The sequence below is a fragment of the Alosa alosa genome, chromosome 5 (assembly GCF_017589495.1).
Source record: "Alosa alosa isolate M-15738 ecotype Scorff River chromosome 5, AALO_Geno_1.1, whole genome shotgun sequence".
NCBI classification, from domain to species: Eukaryota; Metazoa; Chordata; class Actinopteri; order Clupeiformes; family Clupeidae; genus Alosa; species Alosa alosa.
In genome coordinates this window covers 36987601-37005210 of record NC_063193.1, presented here as the reverse complement: position 1 = coordinate 37005210, position 17610 = coordinate 36987601, and the positions used below count along the sequence as shown (strand labels likewise).

Below are 17610 nucleotides of genomic sequence, written 5' to 3'. Positions count from 1 at the left end.
GCAAACGTCATCAGATTCTCTTCCTGTTCCCCTTTCATTTCCTCTGGTGCATTTTCAGTTTGTGTGTGTGTGTGTGTGTGTGTGTGTGTGTGTGTGTGTGTGTGTGTGTGTGCATAAAGTGTTCCCTGCAAGTCAACTGAACTCTGCGTCGTGTTCAGCATATAAACGAGAGGTGTAGAGGAGATGGAGGATGAGGAAGAGGTGATACGGTAAGAAGAGAGGAGCAAGAGCGAGAGGAAGAGAGACAAACAAAGTAGTTTGGTGTGTGTGTGTGTGTGTATCTTTCTGGGTATGTGTGTGTGTGTGTATCTGTATGTATCTGTGTGTGTGTGTGTATCTTTCTGGGTCTGTGTGTGTGTGTATCTTTATGTATCTGTGTGTGTGTGTGTGTGTGTGTGTATCTGTATGTATCTGTGTGTGTGTGTGTATCTTTCTGGGTCTGTGTGAGTGTGTGTGTGTGTATCTTTATGTATCTGTGTGTGTGTGTGTGTGTGTGTATCTGTATGTATCTGTGTGTGTGTGTGTGTGTATCTTTCTGGGTCTGTGTGTGTGTGTGTGTGTGTGTATCTGTATGTATCTGTGTGTGTGTGTGTGTTAAAGTGAAGGAAAACAAAGAAAGAACAGTGGACAGTGTAAAAAAGTGTGTTATGTGTTTAAGTGTGTGTTCTGTTTTATGTGTTTAAGTCTTATGTTTGAGTTGTGATGTTTTTGCATGTGAATGACAGTTAGTGTTTGTGTTGAGTTCTTAGGGCCTCATCTTGGTGCACAGGACGCACTTGGTACCGGTATCTGGTCTGGCCCATATGGACTAACAGGACGCACTTGCACTTTTAGATGGGGCAGGTACTGGGGCAGGACTAGGCACAAAGACGACGCATAGACAGACAGACAGACAGACAGACAGACAGACAGACAGACAGACGGACAGACGAACAGACAGACAGAATGGTGTAATGTGGTTTGGAAATTGGGCACACAGAAGCAAATTAAGTGAAATAGGTTAACATGCTCTATTTGGACAGTGCAGGTAATACCCAGGAAACCCCAACTCTATACAAACCTAACTCTAACTCTATACAAACCTAACCCTAACTCTATACAAACCTGGAGAAGACTTAGTAGACCACTGCCCCTCAGCTATCAATGTATACAAACCTGGAGACCACTGCCCCTCAGCTATCAATGTAAACAAACCTGGAGACCACTGCCCCTCAGCTATCAATGTAAACAAACCTGGAGACCACTGCCCCTTAGCTATCAATGTAAACGAACCTGGAGAAGGCTTGGTAGATGTTTCCACTGTCCCTCAGCTATTGGAAGCACTTAAAACACTTTGAAGCTCCTGAGGTGACGGTTGGAGCTGCAGAGGAGTCTCCAGGGAGACAGAACGGAGACTTGAGTATGAATGTCACACTTCAACCAGGACATATGCATAATTCCGGGTTATGAACGTATCAGAATCTCAGAAGTAATCACGTTATGCAGTCAGCTTAAGACGTCTGCAGGTGGCTACATGAAGTCGAATCCCCCTAATGGCCTGCACATGTGTGCACGTAGTGTGTAATGTCGTGATGTGTAATGTGATGGACCATCTTATGACATGGATTCAAGGTTTTCAAAACAAAACTTTAAGCAAGCTGAAGCAAACCCGACCTTACGCGTTTGTGTTGGGGAGCGCAATGTTCCAACATTCCATTTGTTTACTATGTGTGAGTAGGGGAGAACTGGCACAATCGTAACACTTTTCTATTCTCTCCGTTCAAACTCGATTTACACAAAGAGGTTAGACATGTTTACTCCATGAAAGTTGCAACAGAATAAAAAAATTGTTAAGAATTTAACTTAACAGCCATACGCGTAGATTACGGTGGGGACGGGTGGGATATGTCCCCACCACTATTTATAATTAGAATTTTGTCCCCACCACTTCTAAAAATGTGCAAACCAATTGCGACCGAAAAAATCCCCACATACTGAAATCATCGAGTCTAAACCATGCGATAGGCGTGCACAATGACATCCTCACAGCATGCACAGCTGCCTGGATATGTGTGGATCGAGTGTTGCGTGGTTAAGGTTTTTTAACATACGCACCCACCCGACCCTCCAGTCATTTAATGCCTGCTAGAGTTGACTGTAGCTCGGAATGCAATCGGTTGCCATAGTAGGCTATCCTAAAATCCAGCGATAAAACAAAGCATGAACGCATGAGCGTCGGTCTGCCCTATATGTATAGCCTATCCTCTGATTGTAATGTGTACAGATAGGCTATCTAGGCGAAATTTGTAACATTTATTTTGTATTTGGCCTGTTATAAAATCATGTAGGCCTATTGAACAATTTAAACACATTGTGAACCCCAAAGTTGGAGACATGCATATTGTCAGACACCAAACAGGACGAGGACCACAAAAGCATCACGTTCAAAAGTTTATTTAAGGGTTGGGGGTTAAGGGGGTTTCAGGGGTTCCGGGGGGGTACAGGAGTTCCAAGAGTCTGCGTGTGTGTGTTCCCCCAGTAGCCGAACAGCGATGGCAGGAGCTGGATGATCCGGGAAGTCCTGGGGGAAACACACACACAACAGCAATTGAAACGAAGCAGCAGTACAGTCAAGGACTAGGCGGTATTCGTAGAAGAGGGACGGAAGGCAGGCCAAGATTACCGGGGCTGGAGAACACAGAAGTAGTCGAGCGGGTTCGGGATCACAGGCAAAGAGCACAGGCGTTTTCCAAAACAGGCAGGTAACTGGTGCTGGTTGCAGACGATCTGACAAGCGTGGACTGAAAAGCAAGGCTTTATATACAGGGCATGATGAGTGGTGAATGCAGTGCAGCTGGTAGGTAACGAGGGTGAGGCAGAGCAGAGCAGAGCAGGAACAGGTGGAGGTCAGACTTCAATCAGCGTGTGTTACCAGGCAGAGAGAGAGCTCATGACACATATAGACATTGCTGCAAATTTAAAACTGGATTACTCTGGAATGGCTAACTGTACAGGGGAGCGCTTTAAACTTTAATTAATACTTTAAACTTTAATTACACCTTTGTGTTCGGTAAGGTCTGCTCTTTATTCTGATATATGCTTTGTCATGTGTTGAGGGAAAGTTTGAGAAGCCAAGATGAATGGGTGTTGAGACGGGCGCAGAAAATATGATTAAATTAAAGTTAGGCTACTTTTCTTGCGAACCGTTTACAACAACTAACCACCAACATCGTTTAAAAGCTGAGAAAAAGCTCTTTTGTGTGATACATGTGATGTCTGTGATGAATAGGCTACTTCGCAAGTAGTTCAGCAAATTTGGATGGGACAGAAATACCTTTACAGAGCAGCAGATCGGCTCTGATGTACATTGCTTTAAATCAATGCAAGTTGGAAGGAAAAATAAAAGCAACAAATAAATACATTTGAAAAATGTCAAATATACCCATTACTATGAGGGCTGTTATACAATGCCATTATAATAATGTAAAATATACCGATTACTATGAGGGTTGTCATACAATGTCATTATAATAATTTGTTGCATATCTGAACATTATATTCTCCATGATAATGACTGGGAATAATAGTAGAGTGATAGCTCTCATATAGCAGAAAGCCCCAAATACAATTTTTACACACTATATGCTCCATCGCGTAGTGCTTGTGGCTAAAATAATTATTAGGATTAGCTTAATGTATTTTTACATTTGCCGTAGTATTGTCGATGGGCTTAATAACACATCACGGGGGTCCTTGGGCAGAACCTAGTGGTATTTGGGGGGCCTTGTCGTGGAAAAGTTTGGGAACCCCTGGCCTAGGCTATAGGCACATTGTTTTTTTTTTTTTGTCGGGTCAGGTTTGGGTAGTTAATCAGTGCATATTTTTGAGGGTCGAATGGGTGCAGATTGACTCTCCTGACGGGTCGGGTGGGTGCGGATGTTAAAAAACCTTAACCGGCGCAACACTATGTTAAGCATATTGTAATGTAGGGTTGAATGGATGAATAGCTTACATAAGGGTACCCCGCACTTTTTAAACCACACTCAAGCTTATGGTTATTGTCCCCACCACTTCTAAAAACATACTGACACCCTTGTTAACAGCGACATGTAGGCCTAGGCTAGCCTGGGATCTACCTTTGTTAAAAAGTGCGGTAGCCTACCATTGTAATATTAGCATAAGCGTCAGGAATGTAACAGTTCTAAAATAGTGATAGCCTTGTTGATAAACAGCTTATTTCTTTCATGTCTGAAGCAGTGATCTATGAAGTTGCTACGGCTGTCTAAAGTTGAATTGGCTGTGACGGCAGCACAAAATTTATAATCCATAACTTGCAATCAGATTTATTTATTTTTTGTTGGGGGTGGGGTGGGGTGTTAAAGCGGTATACCGCGAGACCGCGGGAATTTCTTGCTTTCCAACCGCGGTAATAAAACATCCATACCGTCCCAGCCCTACGTGTGTTTGTGTGTGTGTGTGTGTGTGCTCTCCCTCTAAATGCATTATTCCTTCGATCTTATCTACCTAGGGAGGCATAGTCTACTGAGGACCCCTACACGCACACACACACACATGCACGCATGCACACACACGCATGCACGCACACACACACGCATACAGATACTTTATTCAATTCCACATTACAAGTCAATTTTCATTAGGAATCAAATGTTTTGAATGATCAAACAGATTAAACCATATCAGCACATTGTTATGTATGACAATACAATCTCAGGGGTACAGAAAACATCTCCTTTTCTAAATAAGCATGCTTCCTATAATGGCTGAAATTGAGCAGTACTTTACCAACTGTTTGGCTCTTGTTTTCAATAGTCCCCCAATACAAAGTCTCCAGTTCGCCAGCCTGTGTACATCAGAGGAGGCTCCTTCATTGAGGAAAGGGAGGAACACCCTCCCTAAAATTTCAGAGAAAAATAAAAAAATATATAAAGTGAATTACTATTCTGATAAATTACTGTTAATATATTACTATTTGAACACTTTAAATGAACAAAATCGTTCCCCTAGGTCAAAATGCCAACAGCCCCCCCTATCGCAATTGAAAATTACTGTATGGAGGAGCTTCCTCCTCAAGCCCCTCATTGAAGTCCATTATAAACGCCTCGGACCCCAGTGGCTCGTGAATCACGTCGTTTTCAATGGCCAAGGGAGGAAGCTCCTCCGTACAGTCATTTTCAATTGCGATAGGGGGTGCTGTTTTTAGCGGCCAAGGTGAACTAATGAGCAGCCAGCTGCTCTGCAAGCAAGAACGTTATCTGCAGTCATACAACTAAAAATCTTGTGTTGAACGGAAAGCTTGTTTTTTTGCTCCTGAAATAAACAGTACAATGGAATCAGAGGACAAAGTCCATCTTTTATACATTCAAATACAGTGCAAAAGTTAGGCTCAAAGCAGGAAGACCAGGACTTCCGGTGAGGCGCGAGGCAAGATGGCAGCGGTGCACTGAGCTCTCAAACGAAACCCTCTTATTTTAGTGTCAAAAGTGCTTAAAGATCACCTAGATATACATTTTAGATAAGGAACGTTTTATTTACATTATGACTTCCAAGAAAGACCAAACTGCGACCAAAAAACAATCAAATAGACGACCTCAGGCAAGCGACTCCACTGAGGATATTGCTATGCTTATTAAACAAGCAATGGCAGCCGAAATGGAGTCACTTCAAGGTACTGTTGCGTTTATGCTGAAGGAATCGCTGGAAAAAGCTCTCGACCCCATACAGAAGCATTTGGCAGAGAATGGCAACATCCTCCGGTCGTTAAAAGAACAGGCTGACATTCATGCTAAAAAGTTTAGCACGGTCTTCAACCAAATAGTTAACATACAGGTCAGCTTGCGTAAGAACGAGAAAGAGACTAGCGCATGTGCTGCAGAGGTCACAAATTTACAAAAGAAGCTTGACGACCTGGAAGACCGATCCAGGAGGAATAATGTTAGATTGGTGGGTTTGCCAACGGGAGTTGAGGGAAATGACCCAAGAGGCTACCTCCTGAAAATGCTTCCCACTTGGATTCCCCAGTTGAGCTCTAACCCACTCGAGATAGACAGAGCACATCGGATCTATTCCAACAGCACGTCGAGACCACAAACCATGATCTTTCGGCTGCTACGGTACACTGACCGACAGGCGATCCTGGAGGGAGCGAGGAAGGCTAAACCAACGCTCGCTGATGGCACCCAGCTACAATTCTTCGCTGACTACGGCCCCGGGACGATGCAGGAACGACAAAAATACAAGGAGATTCGTGCCAAGCTATGGCAGAGGAGGATTGACGCATATCTCATATATCCTGCGATCCTAAAAGTGAATTACAAAGGCATGAAGATGTCATTCAACTCAGCGGAGGAAGCCATCAACACCTTGAAAACATCGGTGCTGGCAGATTAAGAAGGCAACTTAGCAGCTATGCCTGACTCACAGGAACAAGCGGCAGGATGAGAATCATGCTTTGGGTATGCTAATAGGCTATCATGGACAAATTAGTTGTGAGCTAACTTTCTGTTGTATCTGGAAGATGCTGTATCGAGTATTGTGAGTAATGGTTATACTACTGAATTACTAACTGAGTTAATAACTTTAGACAGGGCTAAGAATGTTCAATTAATGTTGAATGCAATAGGGATCATTTTAGTTCGCTTGGTTGGCTATTTAGCCTAGCTGGGCTTCCCAACGGAAAGGCTGAATCTGAACTTAAGATGACTTTAATAATACTTTTTGGAATAATTTCAGATTTTCAACAAAGATTCATGTTAATTTTGGTTTGGATTTCCAAAGTAGGATCCCATACTTTTTCAACAGACCTGTATATTTTCAGCTAGTTAGAAACAGGATGGAGTTGTGGTTTGGATCTTTAAGTGACCTATTCTATTAGAGTTCATTATTGTGTTATCTTAGGGCTAGGCCTACTATTTTTCTCTGTGTTATTTTCTCTTTTTTCTTTTAGATAAAATAGGTGTGTAGTTCAATTAGAGGGGGTTATTGGGGTTCAGTGTTTGACATTGCTGAGTGACTCTCAAGGATGGCTAAGCTTAAAGGGATGAAGGTGAGAGGGGATGGGGTTAGGGGGGAGGGAGGGGGACAGGGGGGACTAGGGAAGGATTCCACCACCAATGCACTTTCCCAGGGAATGATTAACATAAACAGGTTAGAGAATCTTTCTATTATGGCATTCAATGTTAGAGGACTAAATTCTCCCTATAAACGCACTAAAATATTAGACTTCTTACGCAGGAAGAAAATAAATATCGCGCTACTTCAAGAAACACACCTAAAACCCAACGATGTTACAAGAATTCAAAATAAATTCTATAAACCAGTAGTAGCTTCAACTGATGGCACTCGTACAAAAGGTGCTATGATTTTGATGAGACGTGGTATTAACCTGACAGTTGAAAAGACTGGCTCTGATAATGAAGGACGAATGGCATTCTGCTGTACCACCATCCAGGGCAAAAAGGTTGCCTTTGTAAGCCTATATGCCCCAACTACCTTTGAAGCTGATTTTTTTCCCATCAGTTACTTCACAACTGCTAAAACTGAATGATTACCATTTATACATTGGTTCAGATATGAATGCCTTTGTGGATTGCAATCTTGATAAGTCCTCCTCAGCTGTATCAAGCTCTCAAGATTCTGCTTCTAAAGCACTTAACCTCTTTATAGCCAACTTGAATTTGACAGATGTGTGGAGGGTGCACAACCCCTCTGTTAAAGACTATACATTCTTTTCTTCGAGACACAAAACCTTCTCACGTATAGACTATTTCCTTGTTTCATCCAGTCTATCGCACCTAGTAAGGACAGAAATCTTACCCAGACACATATCGGATCACAACCCTTTAATTTCTCATTTTCATTATGGTGGAATTAAGAAAAAGTCTAGTAGGTGGAGATTTAATTCTTCTCTCTTAAAAAACGAACAGTTTCTAGCAGAATTAAAATCAGTCCTGGAAGAATTTATTAATCTGAACAAAGATAGTGTTTCAGATAGGACTGTGATTTGGGCTTCTGTTAAAGGATTCATACGGAATAATGCCATAAGGTTCAGTTTCCATTTACATAAAAGTAGACTTCAAAAGATAAACTCCCTAGAGGAAGAGGTTGGGTTCTTGGAGAATGATCTTAAGGAAAATTACACTATAGCAATAGAAAACCTGCTCAAAACAAAACAGGCAGAGTTGAACGACTTACTAAGACGCAGGGCAGAATATATGATACACATAACCAAACACAAATATTATGCTGAAGGTAGCAGGCCAAGTCACCTGCTGGCATTAACTCTTAAGCAGCAGGAAGCAAAAAGAGCAATACCAGCTATTAGATGTCCTAGGAGGGGAATGGTGACGTCAACAGAAGAAGTTGGTGAGAGTTTTAAAGATTTTTATAAGGATCTGTATACAGACGAACAATCGCCCACAGAAAACGACTTCTCCCATTTTTTTCAGTAGAATAGAGCTTCCTACTTTCACAGCAGAAGATGTCCAATATCTAGATTCTGCCATGACATTGGAGCAGTTAAAACTACAAATAAAGGCAAAACACCAGGTTTAGATGGGATACCAGTGGAGTTATACCTTGCACTCTGGGATATACTTGGACCATTATGGTTAGACACTTTAAATTATGCTATTGAAAGGGGTGCCTTTCATAGAGACCTAAACACAGCCCTGATCACAGTCATTCCTAAACCCGGTAGGGACCCCCTAGAATGTGCCAACTACCGCCCAATATCTTTGATAAACGCTGACCTCAAGATATTCTCCAAAATGCTGACTAGAAGGCTTGAGAAAGTAATAGGGGACATTATAAGTCCTGATCAAACAGGTTTTCTTAAGGGGCGTCTAGCCTCTGATAATGTCCGTCGGCTATTACACATACATTACACATAGTGCATCTAATAAAATTCCAAAAGACAGTGGCTTACTTTTTTTTAGACGCTGAAAAGGCGTTTGATCGCCTGGAATGGCCATTTCTCTGGAGGACAATGAAAGAATTCAAGTTTGGGGATAAATTCATTAATATGATTAAGACTCTATACGCCAACCCATCAGCCAGAGTATGTGTTGGGGGAGGTATGTCAGAATGGTTTGACATAAGACGGGGCACAAGACAGGGAGACCCTCTGTCTCCTCTGCTTTTTACGTTATCCATAGAACCCCTGACACACTTAGTTAGAAACTCTCCCATAATCTCTCCTATTACAATTGGTTCAACGTCACACTCAATATCACTTTATGCTGATGACATCTTGGTCTATTTGGCAAGTGTCCAGCAAACACTTCCGTCTGTCTTGGCGATACTGCAATTCAGATATCTTTCAGGGTATAAGGTAAATCTTTCCAAATCTTTCCAAATCTGCCCTTATGCTCATCAACGTCATCAACGTAGATCCAAATAAGGTATCTCTACCAGCCCAGATTAAAGACAGGTGAACATCTTACCCCCATCTTAGCCCAGATTAAAGACAGATGAACATCTTACCCCGCATTAACTTTGTAAGCTCAATGATCCCACTTGCACTTCCAGCCGGATACTGGAAGAAATTAGAAACTTTGCTAAGAGGCTATGTGTGGAATGGTAAGCGACCGCAGTTAAAATGGTCAGCTCTTCAGATTGACAAGATGGGTGGAGGACTGGCCTGTCCTAATTTCAAATTATACCACTGGGCATTTAGACTAAGAAGCCTCAGGTACTGGATAGGTGAGGACAATATTTCCTCATGGAAGAGTATAGAAGAAGAACTAATAGCACCAATTAGATTAAAAGATTTTCTTCTCACAGGTGTGACTATCAAGAAGTGTGCGTTACACTGTGGTCAAATTTTGACATACATGATTCAGACATGGCAGAAAGATTCATACATTTAAAAACAAATGGTGTACATCATCCCCATTATGGAATAATAGTCACTTTTTGTCTGGGGGAAAACCGTTCGTCAACAAACATTGGGAAGCTAAGGGTATTAAGACATTGCAGGACATTAGTGGGGAGAGTGCCATACTTAGTTTCCAAGGGTTGATATCCCATTATGATATTGACAAACATTCTCTTTTCTTTTATTTTAGAGTAAGATCAGCCTGTAAAGCCTACATGGCTGTAAAGCCTACATTATGGAGAAGGGTGACCGAAATTATCACAGATCTAACAGGAGTTCAGTTCCCTATGAACCCAGCTGTGCACCTTTTAAATGATGATTCCCATCTTTCCCTTGCGGAAAAACCCGTAAGGTATGGCTTGCAGGGGCTCACTGCAGCCAAAAAGATTGTTGCACAGCGCTGGAAGTCCCCTCATGACATTTCTACTATTCACTGGCTACGGACATTCTTGGATATATCTTACATGGAATTGTCATCAGCTAGAGCAAATAACGCTCAGCCACATACAATAGTGATATGGGAGAACTTGATATCTAAGCTGAAAGATCTAATGCTGATTTAACCGTAACCTGTCTGTGACTGTCTTAATACTATGTTGGGAAGACCAGATTCAAAAATGAAGGATGGTAAGGCTAGTGTAGGCTACTGAATGCTACGTAGGCTAGTATGACAAATAGCCTACTCGTAACTAACAGGTAACGTTAGTACTGGTCTGTCACAAACGTGGACAGTTCAGGGATTTGGTGATAAAAACATTTTCGGATAGTTATGCATTGTTATGTGGTCAAAATTAATCCAAGACAACTGGTGTGAGACTGCAGCTTTATTCACGACGCCGGGAGCATGTTACCCACATGAAATGTCAAAGTAACAAGCCCACACATCTGTGGGTGAAGCCAACACTTATACCTTATCCCACACCCATGGAAAAGTTGTCGCCCTCCATTAATCGCTTAACCTTCTAGTATTTTAACAGAGATACGAAATGTTTACAACCCCACTTAACCATCTGGTGTATTGACAAAGATAAGAAATGTTCATGACCCCGCATCCTGGGGTTACCCAAATACGCTGACACAAGGGTTAAATTAACCAAACATTCTAACCTAGGAGTTGCAAAAGACACATGGGTCAGAGTAGGGTGATGGCAATTAGATTTCACTACATGTATGTAAGGTATACTAAACATTCAATGAGACATATAAAATTTATTCCACATATTCCCCCCTGTGGAGCTGTAAAGCTACATGTTTAATACAGTACTCTACATGTGTATATACTAACACAACTAGTCTGATCAACATTATATTTAAACCTACCAAACAATGATTAAAAGTCACTTCTAACAATTAATTAGATTATTGCAGTTCTAAATCTAAATCTAAAAGGGAAAACAGAAAATGAAAAACAGTTACATCATCATCATTTAAACCAGGTACATCGGGTCAGACTATTTTGTACACTTCTTTTACTAACATGTTTCCTCTATCTCAATATCTGGTGTTTCCCTAAATGGGAAGATGTCTTCATACATTCCAGTCGCAGTAACCGATTACATAATTTGTCACTGTGGTCTGTCTGTTTAGAGCTCTAAATATACAAGCTAATGTGAACTTTCCTAGTAGTAGGAAAAGTGCAGTCCTGTAAAGTGCGATATGGAAATACTCGCACCTGAAAAAGATTTGTCTTGGCATACCCAACATGTGTCATTATTTCCTGTTAATGTTGTTTTGGCACGAAAGGCTAACCCACATACTTTATTGTTACCACACACTTCATCCTTAAGGGAGGAAGTTATAACCCTTAGATGAAGAATAAGCACAACAATCACCAACATCTCGTCTTCTCAGTTATTCAAAACCAAAATAAAACCTAATCCTAGTCTTCAACAGCAGAGCTGACTTGGGTGGTTTAGTCCCTCCTCAGGTTACTGTCCAAATAAAATTAAATCAAAACAACTAACTTGTAACGTTTATCTAGCTAAACTGAGAAAGAATATTCTTATATGATGCTAGTGATATTTTATTAATCCTCTTCAAAGTATGTATTCTTCAGCCTATTGCATTGCAAAAAATGTGTTTGTCAATCCTCTCGTGCAACCACGTGTTGGTTATGATACTCAGTTCAGTCCATGTATTGTTCCGGATTCTTCACCACTCTACAGTGTGACAAATGGACCCAAGTGTCTCTTTCCGCAATCCTTACGGCTGTAGGTGTAGATAATATTACTTCAAACGGCCCTCTCCATCGTTCTTCATTCCAGTGTCTTCTCCTTAAATCCTTTATGAGTACCCAGGCGCCTGGCTCCACTGGGTGTGTCCTTTGGAAACTTTGTGGTAGTGCCGACGCCACCTGTTGGGAAACAGAAGACCGAGCAGCAATCAGTTCTCGCATGTAACCATTGTCCTATGTATATCTCTTAGGTTAGGTGGGAGCCGGCAAGGGACGTCCGGTCAAAATCTCAAAAGGGCTAAACCCTGTAGATCTTGATGAACGGCCTCTGAGGTAGAGTAGAGCCAAAGGAAGAGCTGTCACCCAATCCATCCCTGTTGACACTATGATTTTAGTCAATTCTGTTGTGCCCCATCTAGGCACACCATCTCTCTTTAAAGCCTTAGCTACTGATAAGGCATTCGCATGCTTGACTTTTTTAGAACATGTAAACTATCACCAAACAATATTCATATCCTCTACATTTGTTGAATTTAATGAACTCCATCATTATGTGCTTAAACGGGCCTTCAGATGGTGGGTGATGTCCTTCCTTGACTCTCATTGTAGGTGCAACATCAATTTTTAGACACATAATGCACCTTGCACAATACATGGCTGCTACTGAAGTGAATCCTAGTGTAAAATATATTTTCTCTTCTGTCTATGTCATAGTATTTGCATGGTCTAAGCCACTGATAGTTTAGCAATAATATGGAAACAAGATCTTGGAAAAACCGGTCTGTCTGTCGGTGTATGTACTGTACCCACAGACCATGTGTTCTGTCCTTACAATTCTTCCATTTCCATCTTTCCTTATTATCTGATGCTTTTATGCTTCCTTTAAAGCCTCTTCAGATGTAACTACATCTGGTATTTGTAAATTCAGAAATGTGGTTTCAAAAAGTTTGGTGATATTCTCTGCACTCCCCCCTGCGCGGCTCTCTTTCTGTAGCTGCCGCGTCAGCCTTCCTATTGCCCCAGCTGATAACATCTGTATTTGCAGAGTGGGCTGCACATTTTAAGACAGCCACAGATGTAGGGAGTTGAATGGCATTTAACAATATTGCTATCCAATTTTATGTTGTAATGGGTTTGTCTGTAGATGTGATCATGCACAATTCCCCAGTTATAATGACTATATATATAAATACAAATTTATTCCCATTTGCTTAAATACATGCCCTGAATAGGGCTACCAATTCATCTGCTTGGACAGAAATAATATCTAGGAGAGAGTGAGAGTAAACCACATCAAATTGATTCACTACAGAGTAGCCAGTCCCTACCTCTCCAGACTCCAAACGCATAGATTAGCCTAATAAACAATGTTAGGATTTGACAAAGGTGTTAGAAATGTCAGAGCTAAGTTTAGTGTACATAGAGACACCTTCACCACAATCATGCAAGAGCCACAGGGTTAATACCACATGCTGATATATAGATACAGGATTTTAAGTTTTTTCTTTTAGAAGCAGTGAGTGTACTTCATGTGGGACATGTACAGTTAGTGAATGTAACAACACAACGTCAGCACAGCTACCACTTGACTTGCAGCTGCTGCCACATCTATCCTCTCACTACTGCATCTAATTGCTTAGATAAATAAGCCACTGGTCTGTGCTGACCCCCATGCTGTTGACATAACACCTCTGACATGTACCCTGTTTTTTCACACACCAATAAATCATAGTCAACAAGTCAAGTAAGTCATAGTAGGCAAGAGCTGAAGCTGAGGCTAATGCCTATTTCAAATATGTAAAGGTCTTATCATAATTGTCAGTCCGTTTTTTTACATGTATTTGCACATGCTTGGAGAGGCTGTGCCTCTCTGTTTAATTTAGAATCCAAGCACGGTAGTAGCCAATCATTCCTAGGAAGCAAAACTTTTGCTGCTTTGTCTCGGGTCTGGGACAACAAGCAGTTATTGCTGAGATGCGAGATGCATCTAGGGCCCGACAGCCAGGAGTGAGTATATGACCCAAGTACTTCACTCTCTCTTGACAGAGTTGCAACTTTTGTTTGGAGACTTTCAGTCTCACACTGGCCAGGAATGTTAATTTTGCCACAGTGTCAATTTGGCACACCTCACTCGACGGACTTCTTAGTAAAACATTATCAACATAGGTGATAATAGGCTTGATATAAGCAGAATTATTTTTTAGAGGCAAGATACCAGAGCTTCGTTTGAAACGGCCCCTGACTCTGTGTATCTTTGTGGCAAATGTGGCAAAATACCTTATCCTTTGAAAATAAACGCAAATCAAAACTAAAATATGGATCCGCTCGAATTGTAACTTATGCATTTTTCTATCAATTACAGAGAAACACGTTGCATTCTGAGTCAACCTTGAGTCACAACCACCTCCTGTTGTGCAGAGAGGGAAAGCTGCTCAAAGATCTGTCTCTGCACAGGGGTGACTTTAACAAAAACACTAAACACAAAAAATGATGTATTTTGTGATGATAATACATGACCCAAAGTGTGTTGGACATGCGTCCAATCTTTGGCATTTACCACACCTCAACTAAATAAAAATCAACATGGGGATAATAATATCGAGTTTGCAAACAAATATGTCAGACCAGGTGACAGGTCTACTACATCTGCAGAGTAGCTTTACTTGTAATTACGCCGGCTTTTTCAACAGTCTTAACTGTATGTCCTAATTGGTACCATTTTTCTAAGTATTCGGATCCGGGGACATCATGAAAAAGTCATCACACATTGCAAGTACTCTGGTGTTTCTTTATCTTCCTGGACTGAGACTGGAGATGTTAATACTATACTAAGCTGTTTGCTAATGGTCCCTTTAAACCAACCCCATTATGTTTGAGTGAAATTATAAGATATAATTTACACATGAAGTCCCAGTCCAGTAAATTTTCGGAGCAAACACTGCTGAGGAGGAATGCTGTTTTACTACATGTTCTTTACATTTAACTACCCATGGGTAAGGAACTCTCTCAAATATGAACTGATCTAATACTCCTGTACCATGCACTTTTCATTGTCATAAACTTACACTATCCTTCTTTTCTTTCATACTAATATCTGCTTCTGTCTCGTTCAAAAAGAAAAATATCCCCATTAACAGAAAGAGAGTTGGCTGAGTAGGCTGTGCTGATGCATTCAGAGTGAGTTGAGGAAAACAGTTCAAGTTGTAAATCAGAAGTGTCACCACAGGGTCTCCTGTTCAGACCTCTCTGTCCTCTTCAGCTTTGTCATGCTGAGACCAGACAGGAGTTTGAGAGAGCTGCTGTGGAGAGTGATCTCCGTACTGTTTCTGATGTTCCTTGTGACAGTGACGTGCTAAAGTGGCCTTCTCCTCTGGTTAGCCCCACAGCCACATCCATGTTCTTCCTTCAAGCCTTTCATAGTTTTCAATTGTTCAGTTCCTTTAGAGCTGCTGTACTCCAAGTAACAAGCTGGCTCATAACATAGTCCATGATGTCCTCCGTATAGCCTTTGCCTCTCTCTCTTCTGCACAGGTCTATCTTTCCTACTGTTCTTTAACCTACTTTCTTTTACCTTCTCTACCATAGCCCTACTTTCTTTTACCCTCTCTACCATAGCCCTACATTAATTTTGCTTTTCTATGCTCAACACTCCAGATGAACGAAGTTGCCCTTCAGTTCACCTATTCCATACTTGCTAATTTCCCGTCTATATATTCAGATCAACACTTTCTCTACATGTCCCTCAAACACCCTGGATTCTCTACTCCTCTAGGAAAGTTAATAGCTTTACTCTTACTGCTCCCCATCGCAGTGTCCCCTTGATATTTTTATTTCCAATTACCTCACGCCTAAAATCAGAGCAAAACCAACAAAATGTGATGACAGTCTTATCAGATACCCAATGTTCTCAGGCCTATTTTACCAATGCGCACAACCAAAAACAGAGCACGCAGTTTACTACCTACGCATAGGCAGTAAGGCCACTACCACTATCACTGGCAGGAAATATAATGCGCATAACCAAAACAGTGCACTCACAATTTACCACCTACGCGCAGGCAGTAAGGCCACTACCACTATCACTGGCAGGAAAATGTGCACCAAATGCTACCTACGCATAGGCAGCAAGGCCACTACCACTATCCCTGGCAGGAAATGTGCACTCAACCACTACCCCTCTCTCGGGTAGGGACAGGCCTTCCTTCCCTATTTTACCACCTCAAAGTGTAAAATCAGGGACTCACCACCACGTTGTCTGTGACCACCGAATATGGTCGTTACCGTATCCGAAACACAGGAGGATTCCCTCTGGCCAGGCTGGGTGCCGCAAAGCAGTGTTTGGTGCTGGTGATGGCCTTCTCCCAAGATCACAAAGAGATCTCCCTCAGTTGCAACTTTGTTGGGTCCTGCGCCGTTGGTCCTCCTCGCTATGCCTCAGGAATAGGTAATCCCATCCTCGTCACCATTAATGTGGTCAAAATTAATCCAAGACAACTGGTGTGAGACTGCAGCTTTATTCATGACGCCGGGAGCATGTTACCCACATGAAATGTCAAAGTAACAAGCCCACACATCTGTGGGTGAAGCCAACACTTATACCTTATCCCACACCCATGGAAAATCACAAGTTGTCGCCCTCCATTAATCACTTAACCTTCTAGTATTTTAACAGAGATACGAAATGTTTACAACCCCACTTAACCATCTGGTGTATTGACAAAGATAAGAAATGTTCATGACCCCGCATCCTGGGGTTACCCAAATACACTGACACAAGGGTTAAGTTAACCAAACATTCTAACCTAGGAGCTGCAAAAGACACATGGGTCAGAGTAGGGTGATGGCAATTAGATTTCACTACATGTATGTAAGGTATACTAAACATTCAATGAGAGACATATCAAATTTATCCCACAGTTATAATCATCCAAGTTATGCCTCAACTAAACAATTGTTAAATGATGTTCTTGTTGTTAATATGCTCTTGTTTTCACCGTTCTAACTGTATCTTGGTTACATTGTTAATGAATGTTTCAGACCATGATGCATTCCTTTAATGACGTCTTCAATAACATTTGCCTTTCGAGTATAAATTCCCACTTAGCTATTACAACCTGTCTATTAGCATGTTACAAATAACCACTTTTAAGGTCTATTTTTAATGGTCAATATTTACATGGTTTTATAAAACAAGTGTCTATTTTTAGTATTATAGACTTTTTTGCAAATGTATTACATTGAGCAAAACCTCCAGACTTTTCATAATTTTGCACATCAGGAAAACAGTGTTTCATAACTAGACCTACATATCTTCTCTGACTTGCCAGACCTACATTTACATTTATTTACATTTAAATTTATTAATTTAGCACTATTATCCAAAGTGACTTGTATATTTAAATTATATTACAAAGTCTATTGTCCCTGGAGGAGTTTGGGGTTAAGTGCCTTGCTCAAATGCACAATGGTGGAAGCCAAGAATTGAACCCACAACTTTTCTGGCTACTGCATGCTAGCCTAGCTCCTTAGGTCAGACCCCCCAAGAATGTCAGAACAGCAT

At 41.3% G+C, this 17610-nt stretch overlaps 1 protein-coding gene across 1 annotated transcript in view; it reads left to right on the top strand.

Annotated features, from left to right (window-relative positions):
• Positions 1–17610, top strand: part of dtx1 (deltex 1, E3 ubiquitin ligase) — a 55672-nt gene that overhangs the window by 21372 nt on the left and 16690 nt on the right.